General features: G+C 44.2%; 1 non-coding gene across 1 annotated transcript; it reads left to right on the forward strand.

Moving 5' to 3' along the window:
• The first annotated feature begins 7,230 nt into the window (after positions 1-7,230).
• On the forward strand, positions 7,231-7,372 carry LOC146865946 (U4 spliceosomal RNA). The gene has a single exon (XR_014977537.1). It is a non-coding gene; the product is annotated as a U4 spliceosomal RNA (small nuclear RNA).
• The last annotated feature ends 5,925 nt before the right edge of the window (positions 7,373-13,297 follow it).

Consider the following 13,297-nt stretch of genomic DNA (forward strand, 5'->3'; position numbering starts at 1 on the left):
CTCTGCATGGGTACAGTGCATCAATTGAGTTCACAAATCGGGAATAATGTTTCCCATCTTGGCTGGCTGCTGGAGCTGGTTGTTACTAAATGTTCCATATCAACAGGTTCTCTTTGCACACAGGGCTCGAGTTACAATGTTTCTGGGCTTCTTTTGCTGCATGGGCGAGGATACTTCAGACTGGTAAATCTGCAGAGTAAGGGTTGATGAAAGAGGTCATGATGACCTGATTTCTCACCAATAATCTTAATTACTCTAGTCCAATTCTTCCTCGTCACAGTCATGCATTCCTGCCCATCCATCACTTCAGCTGTGGCCCTCCAACCATGCACATTTAGGCTTGGTATGACATAGAAGGAGAAAGGGACACGGGCCTTTATGCTCAAGAACAGGTAAAAATAGAGAGAAACTCATATCCCTAAACTTGTTTTTTTCCTTTGGAGAGCAAGGTGTTGTTTGGCTCCCTTGGGCGGACTAACCTCATAAAGTAGGAACAGTGATGAGATATTCTGGACTTGGAGTAAATGGCCTTTTCCTCTCCTTTTAAACCCCTTCTTCAAAGATGGTAAATGAAAACCACCTTGAGGTGACTGGATGATCCCTTATACCTTTGCTGTCTGTAGCAGCCCATGTTATTTGTGTTGCCTGAGTTACTCTTTGGCCTCACCGTTTAGGAATCATGCTCAGCTGATGATATAACGATGGCACTCCCTTAACCTCACCTTACTCACCCCAGATGACACCTATCGTGTTTACCTCTCTGCTGCACTCTGCTGCGTCGTGCTGTCTCTGGATTGCATTGCTCATACATTGGCTGCGACTTCTGTTGGTACGTCCACACTTATTTCCATATTTTATGGTTTGATGGTTATCTGAACCTTACAAGCAATTTTCAAACCAATCCCTGTTTTTGCTTTCATATAATTTTCATACATCTTTGTCGATAAGCTGAACCCCTTCTCACATAACTACCTTTATCCCAGTATGACCCATTTAATCGTTTCTAATCAATCTTCGCTTGTCATGGAAAGGCATTGAACAGCCTCCTGGGTTTGTTCTTCGCTTTTACACAGCACCCACCCTGGAATTATTTGCATTCAATGCTTCTCCGGCTCGTTTTGCGGTGTGATTTAAATCGTGTCACCATATGGGTCCCTACCTTCAAGGATGCTCCCATATGGGTGGAGTCAGCGCTGTACAAAAGAATACATTAAAATAAATAAATTGAGATTGCTAGTAAGTAATGGAGTTGTGAAGTGACATATAAGTCAGGGTTCGAGTATACCAGCTAAATAAAGATACAAGAACGTTATCAGTGTCAGAAGGAGGCTTTCCAGTCACTCGTTAGCCACGAGCCTTTCATTGGACGCCCTGCAGTTCTGCCATCTTCTAAACCTTCTGCAAAGCGGTGCTCCTGGATGCAATAAGAACGGGGGAGCTCAGCCCTGTATTTTAGCCGGGGTGGAGGGGGGGGGGGGGGTTGAGGTGGGTGCAGCTAGCGGACAGCATTGGTTCTGTTCTCCTGGGCATGCACTTAGCTCTATTGAGCCTACGGAGGAAATGGTGGAGATGCCGCGAATGTGGTTTCGAAGAGTCATTTCATATAAATTGTGAAAATGACCCCGAGATGTGACAGGCTCCAGGAGTCTTGAGCCAGACCCCGCGAGTTCACAGATCTGCACCGAGGCCGCTGCCGGGGTGGACCGGGCTCAGTGAGCGGTGTTGTTTTTAGGAGTTTGCCAAGGTAATTTAAGAGCTCTTATCTGGCAGCTGACGTACTGCCCGCTTCAAGGTTACGTCTCGCAGACACTCTTTGCTTTGGGTGCTTGCAGAAGAAGCAGGTGCAGGTAAAGTCTGGCCGTGGAGGGGCGTATTGTTTGTGTTGATAAAGGCTAATCTCGTGCTCACAGCTGGAATGCTAATTGCTGTTCGTGTTTCCGAGCTCTACTGTGAGCAACACAGGCACTAACTCGAAGATTTTTAGAGTTAATGCATGCGCTGTAAACGGAAAGAAATGTACGGACCCCATCTGTATCAGCGCAGCGCCCATTTCTACAGCAGAATCACGTAGGGCCATATGCAAAACAGTTTTTACTGGTGCTATTCAATGACCTTGGTGGTAAGTTAAGGCAGGGTTTGAGGCAAACACCTTTTACCGCTGTAATATGAAAGCAGGTTGATGGACGTGGTAATGTGTAATAAGCAGGGCCGGCTCTAGCGCTGATGGCGCCCTGTGCGACAATCACTTTTGGCACCCCCACATCCCATGACCATCTCTTCGGATTCTCTCCCTACCACCTACAAAAGTGTCCCTTCTCTCTCCCATCATAAGATATTGCTAAACACAGCGCCCCCCTGAGGTCACAGCGCCCCCCTCCACAGGTCAGCACCCAGTGTGACCGCACCATTCACACTGCTGTAAAGCCGGCCCTGGATAAGAATGTTCATAATTGTTGGGTGGCATTTTGTTGTGGTGATGAGGTGTTCAGTTTTTTTCCTGCTGCTGTGTTTTTGTATGTATGTATGTTGGGTTTAGCGCAAACCTAGCCTAAAGGCAGGGAGCGCTGTTCAGGGTCAAAGACAAGCATATAGTCAATGAGTGATAGAAGAGATGGCTGATTTGTAGCTGTTAGTGCATTGTGAAGTAGTGTTCTTTATCAGGGAGCGTCCTCAGCTCCTTCCTAAATTGGCTCATAGTTGGGGTGGTCCTGATGGATACAGGGATGTTATTCAAGATCCTGGGAGCATAGATGGAAAGGCCTGCTAACTTGTTTTTTAAAGTTTTGTTGTCTTTTTACACTTCTTAGTCTGCAGTCAGGTGCTGTCCTGGCTGTGGGTGTGCCGAGGGCTACTAGGGTTGGTGAGTTTGGTCTGCAAAATAAGCAGGGGTGCTAGCCCAGATGGCTTTGAAATGATGCGGCTGGTTTTGAAGATGGTGTGGGCCTGCAAAGGGAACCAATAAAGGTTCATCATGGCCGGGATGATGTGATCGTGGCCCTGGATGAGACGTGCTGCAATGCGCCAGTGTAGAGTATGGGATGCCATCCAGATGCCAGAGTACAAGGGCTTGAACAGCAGTTCTGAGGTTGCTTTCTGGAAGAAACAATTTCCCTTTTGTTTGAAGAGACAGCTGGTACAAGGCTGTCTTTGTTTTTTATGCTGCATTATTGCAATGGGATGTTGTTTTGTTGTACTGAGTTTGTTGTGTTGTTTTCTGTTTTGGATGCTTTGCTACATTGTGCACTCATCTTTTAACCCCTTCAGTGCGGCGCGGATTACCGCGCCGTGCTGAAGGTTCCGTGCGCGGGCGGGGCCGTGACGGAGCGGTTCCGTCATGCGCACAGCGCAACCGACGCGCATGACGGAACCGCTCCGTCACTCGCATCGATGTGGTTAATGGTTTTGTTTTGTGCATGTCATTGTGTTATGTTCTGTTGTTAATGTTAGCAAATGCAGTGACATTTACAGCTAAATTATAAATCAATGTTGATGACAGTGACATAGAGATATGAGAGCGAGGAAAAGAAATTCTGCAAGAAGTAAGACACCCCAACTCTCTGTCCCTAAACATCTCTCTGACGTCTCCAGTGGTGGCTGGTGACTTTTCAAAGTGGTGAGGCATACATATTAGGGGCAAGTTTGACTTCACAAATGAGACCGACTGACATAAGTCAGGATCAGGGAGGGTGGGGTCTCCCCCTCAGAAAAATGCAAAAGAAAAAAGGGGCAAATAGTGCACTTTAAACAATAAGAATCTAGACCACATATAGGGTGCACATGACAACTGAGTTGCCTTTTAGTTCATTAATGTCATTATTGTAAGGGGAGAGGCTGAACGCTTTTAGTAAATTAAACCTGCACCCCAGTAAGCATTGTCTAGAGATATCGTTTTGGACAATACCTGACTTATATTTTTATCTGCCACAAATCTAACATAAAATAAAAACATCAGTGGCCAGTGTAAGACCCAACACCCACCAGGAAAGCTTTATTGTGAAAACACATTTCCTTTTGTAATAAATAAGCCAGACACAGCAACAGACCTGTCCTGCTTTGGCATTGTGGCTTTTATTGAAAAAAGGACACTGGACGGAATACATCATCTACCAAATACATTTCTTAACCATTTCTCACAACGAAACATGAATCACATGATTCGGTTTTCTATGTCGTTACTCTACAAAAATATAAAAGCGAAACGTTGTAAGAAATAGTAAGGTTTACTAAGTTGAAAATAATTTTAAAAAACTGATGAAAAAATATTTTAAAATCATAACAAAGCACAACAGTGCATAATCAGTAGAATTGAATGCAAATTGGACAGCCGCCCAAGGCCAGCTCTGCACCCCCAGTAACATCAAAGTCCAAAAACATCCAGATGTATTTCAAGGTATGGGAGACTGCATGCACTTGTACTTGCTGCAGGCAATGTTTGTTGTACTATCAAAGAAATAAACAGTAAAGCCGGCCCTCCAGACCATAAAACAGGTGCACAGACATTAAAAAACAGCCCATTCTTGCCATTATTAACCGTTGCCTCGCCGGGTTAGTGATGACTTCACTCAGCCTCAGGAGTCAGCTGAGAGAAGGGTTCCCACTTCCCTCGTCTTCCGCCTTCCGTCAGCAGAATCTGTTGCGCAAATTGCATTGCGTCAGAGGGTAAATGTATCTCATCTGTTACCCTTGGGCACAAGGAGAACTAGATTCAAGCTACTAAGTTAAAAGTATTAAATGGCGCTGTCAGCCACCTAGCTTACGCAGCAAAGAGCCTTTCCTGCTGTTTCTAACAGTAGCGATAATGTGCAACTCTCAGTAGCTATTCTGCATTTGCAGACCTCTTTACAGCACTAGAGTAAAATAACGTGCTCTGACATACATGGGGTGCTCTCAGATGCAAATCTGTAAATGGGAGCAGACTGGCTCAGTTTGACACATATAATGTATGCATGTCGGAAAGTTGTGGCGGGACCTGCCCTTGAGCAGCACTGATGCAAGGACCTATGTCCGAAAGTGGACCCTGCTTTAATTGTAGGAACCCCGAGAGGAAGTAATGTGAAATGGGCCATGAGTCCAACTTTCTGAGAAAGGTGATGCTGGCTGGACCTAAAGACGCCTTTCATCCTGTCTACACTTCAAGCCTTGATTCAGTTTCCTGAAAGTGAATCGCCTTATCCTCTTGAATAAATGTGTGGCACACCAAGTCAGAATCTGGTGCGAGCTTAATAGTAGTGAAAAAAAATACATAAACACTGTATGGCCTTTCCACCACAGTGCAACTCAGCATGACAAAGGATGTTGAGCATCTTAAGCACCGGAGCACGTTTGTAGATCGTTCTCAGACACAACTACTGCATGACACTAGTGCCTTCACTAGCGCCCCAAAAATGACAACAAAGCACTACCTACCGTCTATGTCGAACACCTCAGATTGCAGAACCTTTTGTTGCTGCCACAGCACAATCTAATGTGTAAGAAGTAGACTTTTAATTTGTTCCTTTGCATACACTATTTGTTAAACCCTCTGTTATTGTCTCGGAGACATCCAGTGGCAGCTGCTCCATTTGGGCAAAGGAGTGCCCCCCCCCCCCACTGTGGGCACAGCAAAAGTGAAAAATTAAATAGTAGTAAAGTGACTTTATTACCATTTTACTTTTTGCTCTACCAGCCGCTGGAGCAGCTGAGTCATGTGAGGGCATTGTGGGCGGGGCCAACGCTGCAGTATAGACTGTGAGCAGGGGTGCCTGACTATACCAGTTTAAATTACGCATATCACTTTGTCCAACTTTCTTGTGACGTCCAGTCTGACATGTGCAGTTTAAACTTCTCAAACCTGAGCTGTGTTAAACAGCACAGGCCCATAGTGCCAGTATGAGTGCTGAGCCAGCATCCTTCAACCAATCCTGGTGCTGCTTTTATGTTGGTTAACAGCATGAGGCAGTGTCAGGATTGGTTAGGGGAGATGGCTCTGGGGACGTCACTCAGGCCATGCTGGCGCCACCAGTACAAATTCAAAACCAACCGGATAATGACTTGGTGATCCGCAGACCGCAAGCAAGGCTTTTTAATTTGCCAACCTTTGCAGTTGGTACATGGCTGACCTGGCCTTTCACCGTCTGCCTCCAGCCCTTTCACCCTGTGCAGTGCTTTGACTGCAGAGCTACAAGTCACCCGCAGCCAGGTGAAGCCGCGGCACTTAACAGACTAGGCTTGCTGCCCAGACAGATCAGGTGAATGTGCATCAGTTTTTTTTTTTACAACGGGTAGCGAGGAGTGAAAAGAGAAGGTTGTCTGGGCAGCGAAGAGAAAAGAATATAACCTCACCACTGCCAGCACGACCTGGCGGCCCCACAGTACAGGACAATGGCTCTAAAAGGCAGAGTGTTATTGTGTGTTTCTAAGTCCAGCACAGGGGCTGGAAGGACTGGCTGTAGAAGACTGAAGGTCCAAGTAGCTGACTGCTGCGCCTGTTGCGTAACAGGAGGAGATGGTCTGCGCAGTAATTCTTAGCATACGCAGCTGTACAGATGTGTGAAAGCGGTCTGTGGGGAGAACTGCAAGCTAAGGTCTTGAGTCGCTAGTCGCTACCTGTTCGACATAGACGTTCGGTAGCGCTTTCTGGTATTTATTTGGGCACTAGTGAAGGCACTAGTGTTATGTGGTAGTTGTGCCTGAGAATGATCTACAAACCTGCTTTGGTGCTGTAAGATACTCAACATCCGTTGTCATGCTGAGTTCCACTATGGTGGAAAGGCCGTACAGCATTTAAGTATTTTGTTTCACTACTATTAAGCTCACACCAGATTCTGATTGGGTGTGCCACACATTTATCCACGATGATAAGGAGACTAACTTTCATGAAACTGAATCAAGGCTTGAAATAAAGACAGGATGAAAGGCCTCTTAAGATCCAGCGCACAGCACCGTTCTCAGAAAGCTAGACTCATAGCCTGCGTGATCGCCGTTACACCCAGTTCACATTACTTCCACTTGTGATTAAAGTACCTGCTGGAGAGAGATCAGAGTTTTGTCTAGTGGCAGTTTTGACTCATCATAAAGTAGTGTGGAGGGTTAATATGCCTGCTGCAGAGAACATTTACCATGTAGATCACAGAATTGTATTTTTTGTAGAGAGCTCAGTGTTACGCTTTTGTCACAGAGTTCCTTTTGTTACTTGAAGTTCATAAGTTACATTCATAATATAGCACAGTGAGCTATGAACTGTCATCAAAGAGATTTGTGCAGTGGCACTATCGTAGCCAATGAAGTCTATCCGAGGCGCGATTAGTGCTTATTGAAAACTTTACCAGACGTTCACCGTACAAGCGCTGTTGCCCAAACAGACCAATTAAGTGTTTCAAAATGATATATATCATGGGTCTTTTTAGAGTTGTTTCGTCTGCTTAACCAACGCTGCACAATCAATTCATGCTGTATGTGTTATATATGTGGCATATTGTGCCAATTTTGTACTGTTAATATATGTATCATTTTTTCAGTCACTGTTTATGTCACCAGTGTTGTACATATGTTTTGGTATATGTGTACATTGTGTATCAGTCTTGTTGTTCTTTACTAATTTAACTAGACATATGCCTTTTATGATATATCTAAAAACACTTTTCAATTCTATTGTGACTTTGTGGGTTCAGTGATGGGGTTTGATACATCATTGAGTGACTGTCCTACCTCTGTGAGCATACAGTAAATCAAAAATACATCTTTTCCGGGCAGAACCACTGTTCATATAACGTCATCAAAGAGCAGCATGCAAACTACAAGGTTCGAATGTTATGTTTTTCCCAAGGTTTTCATTATCCTAATACTGTTAAAAAGTGTTTGGTTAGAAATAAATTCATTTTTGTACAACCAACCCCAACCACTGTGTTACGTTTTAAATCCTTAGTTTGTGCTTCTCCAAACCAAGTACTCTTAGACTATACTACCTCTCAGTATGGATGTCATGTGACTCCTACGTCTTGTAGTTCTCCTTGTCTTTTGTAACATTTCCTATAAACTCATTTACACACGTATGATTCATTGTCTCTTCATTCTCTGCATGTGATGTACAGTACTCTGACACTCTACAATGGCATAAGTAGTGCTAGAGCAGCCGAACACAGGCAACTGTAAGTAGTGACCAGGTAGAAACAGGCAATCAGTTTGGAATAGTATTTTGAGGAAGGTGAAAGAATGAAATCTTCTTAAACTAGAGAGTAGACAACATACCTTTCCCATGGTGAGAATGGAGTCGCAATAGTCAGAAAGCATCAAGAATAAAACCACTGGAATGTGCAGGGAACTTCAAAGTAGTGCAAATACCAATTGTGGATAAAGAGATAAGCTTCTGTGTTTTTTAATAGGAGGTGCAGACTAAAAGGACGAAGCAGAAAAATTGGTTTGATGGACAGGGTTTGATGATGTGGTTGGAAATCTAGCTTTCTAAGTTACTGAAACACTGTCCTAGGGTGAATACTGCCGAAAGGCAACACCTCTTCTTCAAAGCTTGTACTTAGTTCCTATTAGACGAAGGAGCCAGTTGAAGTCTCTGAGGGGCATATTTACAAGGGGATTGCGCCACCGGGACGTCACTTTTTACGATGTGCCGGTGGCAAATGCTCTGCACCATACTTACAAAGTGGCATTAAGCCACTTTGCGTGCCTTAACTCCGCTTTGTAAATATGATTCCCTTTCATGCAGTTTTCTGCGTGAAAGGGGCGTGCAATGGGTGTTGCTGTGGGGGTTCCACAGCAACACCCATTACTTTTTGACGCAGCCTCAGATTTTTAAAGATCTGTAACTCTGAGGCAGCACCAAAAATGTATGCTATGCAAAAGCAGGTGTTGGATCGGCGCAACGAGAAAAAAAAAACTTTTAGTTCTCCCCGTTTTTCCTTTTCTATGTGTGCTGCATTTTGCATCACACATAGAAAGAGCAAAACACCTATAATGATTGTTTATGTGCCGGGAAGGGACATCTTCCTGCAGTTAAACAATCGTTCCCTGCAACTCAGGCACCCTTGCACGATGGTGCAAGTCTGCCTGTATTGGCGCTAGGCAGCTATTTTTAGTACCAGCGCAAGGGAAAACACAGGGGTGCACCATATTGTTGTAAATACTGCACAACCCAGAGTTTTTAAAATGACGCAGCGCTGCAAAATTTGCTGCAGCACCACGCTGTGCCATTTCCTTGTAGATATGCCCCTTAGTGTAATCGTTAATGCCCTTCATGGAACAGCCTCAAGTTTCTATCTTCCATTTGTGAAAATATCTCCCTAGCCGCACTCTACGCTTCTCTTTTGACAACCTACTGAGTGGCCCCAAAGTGGGAAAAAAACAAAAGTAGAGGTTGCAGATATTCTTTCTGTGCTACAAGGCTTTGGAATCTTCTGCCCCCATAGCCTCCAAGCAGAATCCAATCTCCTTCCTTTGAGACGTGCCTTGAACTGTGAACAGTCATTCTTCATTTAATTGTTGAGCTCAAAATTCCACTCACTAATTTAGCCCGAAGAAACATGTGGCGAATGTGTGACCTACAAATAGAATTAAAATAACATAACAACTTAACACTTTTAGATAAAGTTGGGAATTGAGCTGGATTTCCTTTAGACAATGGTGAATGTAGCTGCCTGTCTCAAGCATCAGATGTCCCTCAATAGGACCGCAAAGCTCTACCACTCAACAACTACCTCAACACAAACACAAGCTGATCCAAGTTCCCAAAGACCCTACTCTCATCCACTAGACCCACAGAGGCAGTCGTCTGACTCATTCAGTCTCTATTTTGTCTATAATGCCATTACCTTAATGCTGCATTATTATATCTTTTTGTGACTATTTAACACTACCTCAATTCTGAATTTTCTATACTTTCTTTACTTTATTGTATGAAGACTGTTCTGTCCCATAAGAATCCTCTCATGTACTTCGAGTAAACTTACTCACATAATAGGTAAAGTACTCTGATACCTTCAGGTCTAGCCAATGCTATATAAAATGTAAGAGTAAATAAATAAATCAGTAGGGGGCGAGGATAAGCCTGCTACGCAGGCTGCATTCTAGACTGAGGCAGACTTGGAAATGCCTATCTAGACAAGCTAGTTTCAACCAGAGAAAAATTATGAATTGCATGAACAGTCCTGTTGAAGTTATAAATGTTTTGTGTAATCTTTCAAAATAAATAAAAACAAATGCAATGTGTTGGAAATCTGCCCTGTCTGCTGGATCACCCTGAATTGTTTGTCTTTTTACTAAACCCTACCTTAGCTGGCCATTGACCTTTGTGCACTTTACCCCTACTAACTAGTAGTAAAACGCTCATGCTTCTCATTTCAACATACTAAGATTGGTAATTTACTCGTACGTCCCTAGTATATGGTACCAAGTGTACCCAAGACCTATAAATAAAATGCTGCCAGTGGGCTGCAGCACTTATTGCACCACCCACTGCAGTAGCATTGTAAAACTGGCCTACTATTACAGCCAGGCTGTGCAGTTTTAAAACTGAAAATTCAAGCTGTCAAAATAACCTCTTTTGACAGGTCTAAACCTTCCTTTGTAATATTAATAAGCCACCCCTAGGTAGTCCTTATTGCTATAAGGCAGGGTGCATGGTAGTTAAAAGTAGGACATATAAACATTTAGGGGCCTATTATGATCTTTGGTTTCAATTCCGACCGCCTAATAACAATCTAGGTGGTCGGAAATTAAACCAGCTGGTCATTCTGACTAGATTCCGACAGGCTCAAGGAGCCCATCGGCCAGCCGGAGATTGGCCCGTAATCCCAATAGAGGGTGTTTCTGCCGTTGGAATTATGATGCTTGGTTTCCGACAGGCTTTCCATGCCGGGCTTTCCAACATGGAAAGCCTGTCAAATAGTGAGTTTGGGGGCCCCTGGCAGGGTGCCCTTCTTCTTGTGGCCTCCGGTTGGGGGCTGTTTTTCCCTGCACCGTGTGGCCAGCAGCCTGAGGTGTCTGCCACGTGGTGCAGGGATGAACACAACCTCCCATTTCCCTATGGGAGTTTGTGCTACAGCCGTTTTACGGCCGTAGCACACGTTCCCATAGGAAAATGTGAGTATGTGACTGCACCATGTGCGGTCGCATCGTAATTAGGCGGGGTCCCAATTCAGCGATGATGTCGGTCAGAGGCAACTCCGACCGACATCATAATCGGCCTCTTAATGTTAAACATGTCTTTACATGAAAAAGCCCTAAAAGCCATTTTCACTGTGTCATGATTGGCTGTTCCATAGGAAAGCACTGGGATACTATATTAAGTTTTAAAAAACTTTGAGTTTCAGACTTTTTGAACTGTTTATTATAAGCGAAATTTACTGGTTTCTAATAACTATTTTGGAAAGAAGACTTTTAGAAATACACTTTTTTTCCCCTGCCTGAGGTCTCTGGAAGCGAAATCTTTACTTTTACTCTCCCACGTCTGCCAGCTAGTAATTAGCATTTGAATGAGGTGTGAACTTGCTCCCAGAAAAGGGAACAAAGGCCTTGGAGTGGGGAGTTGGTGTTTTGCCCTGCACAGGATGGCCGGTGGGCTGGCCCCAAAAACTTAATTAACTTTAAAGAGAACTACCCTGTCACAAACAGATGTAGCTAACAACCAGGCCTGCACCCGTCTTTTGTTCCCCAAGCTTCACAGTGGGCTTCTTGTTGATACAGCCTCAGATTCTGCTGGAGTGTCAAGAAATGCTTGACAGGTTTGCTAGAATATTATATATCACACTTGGGGTGCATTTCAATGGACAAAGACAGGAAGCCAACAAAAATTCTTGTGTGTCCCCTGTTGGGTTGCTGACAACTCAGCTTTTGTTCTAACTGACTTCTGTCTCTGAGAATGTTGTAGATATAGGACCTTTCTCAAACTAGTGTCAGATATGGGAGGACACCAGGATTGCCATAGTATACTCCCCCACACACACACCTGCACTCAGAGCTTAAGTCTAGTGTGGCTAAAAACCTCACCCATATTTAAAACGCCCAACTGGGTAGGGTTAGGCCCAGCAACATTTACCCTACTGGTTAGGGCATCCCCAGAGGTCATTCCCACTCTGTGCCAAGCATAAATGTGGCAACCCTAGGCACCTACTTCAGAATACTCCTGGACCTGTGGAAGTTCAGAAGATGACTGAACCTGCTGTCTGAGACATGTGAAGAGCCTAGAAGACTAAACCTGCTCTCCCTATTGCACCCAGGACAAAGAAGTGGATTTCAATGATCATAAGACCAACCTCCAATTAAAGCCACCAAGACACAACAATCTACAAGAGGACTTTTTCTGCAAATGCCCTGCGCACCTTTAACACAGCACCAGGATTGGACCTTCCTATTGGCCTCTGCATGCCACCTGGTGAGTCTCTAAGTGCCTCCCCCGAAGTCTTAGTGGACTTTAGGAGTACATTCCTGTGGTAGATTGAGAATTAAAGGATTAAAGTCAGAAGGTAAAATCTTAGATCAGGACGATCCTTGTTAGTGGATCCAACCAGCGCTCAGCATCAGATTGCGTCTAGGTCCTGTTATACCACAACCATCAACTATAATTTAGCACTTTGTGCTTCTTTTAAAATTCATATCTCTTGTTCCCCTTTATTGGATTGTTGTCATGTTGGTATTGTTTTGTTTAGTACAGTGTATTATATTTTCTAATTCGATTTGGAATTTGTATAGTTTTGCATTTGACTTTATTACTGTTTTAGTACTGCATAAATACTTTACACATTGCCTCTATGTTATGCCTGTACTCTGTGCCATAGCTACCGGGGGTTGAACTTCGGTTTCATTATTGACTTTAGTGATTCACCCTAACAGAAACTACAATTATTACTTGTGGTGGGTACTTTACCCCCCTCCCCCCAACTAGTGACCCAATTTCTTACACTGCTGTCTCCATCTCAGCTGGAGGGGAAACCCTGGGAGGCTGCTGACAATGCACAAATGTCCTCTTCTGAAATGTAGTCCTCAGATGCTGTACTGCTATCAGACAGTCCACTGCATGCCTGGTCCCATCTCAGGCTCTCCTGCCCCACATCATACTTCAAAAGCTCTCCCTAGGAATGTGAGGCAGCAGCTCTACAGCAGCTAAGAAAGACAAAGTAGCAGTAATGAGGAAGGGACAAAAAGCTTTGCCCGCTGCGTGCTCTGGCATACAGTAACATGTGTACATGCATGGAACTGTACTCTTTATCTCTGGTAATCCCCCTTTCAGCTGAACATAGTGTTGAAGTCGGTGCTCCAACTGGGTAATATTGCAAGCTCAATAAACTGTAAAACAGGGAATGGTAAACAT

This window comes from Triturus cristatus, chromosome 2_1, assembly GCF_964204655.1.
Source record: "Triturus cristatus chromosome 2_1, aTriCri1.1, whole genome shotgun sequence".
NCBI classification, from domain to species: domain Eukaryota; kingdom Metazoa; phylum Chordata; class Amphibia; order Caudata; family Salamandridae; genus Triturus; species Triturus cristatus.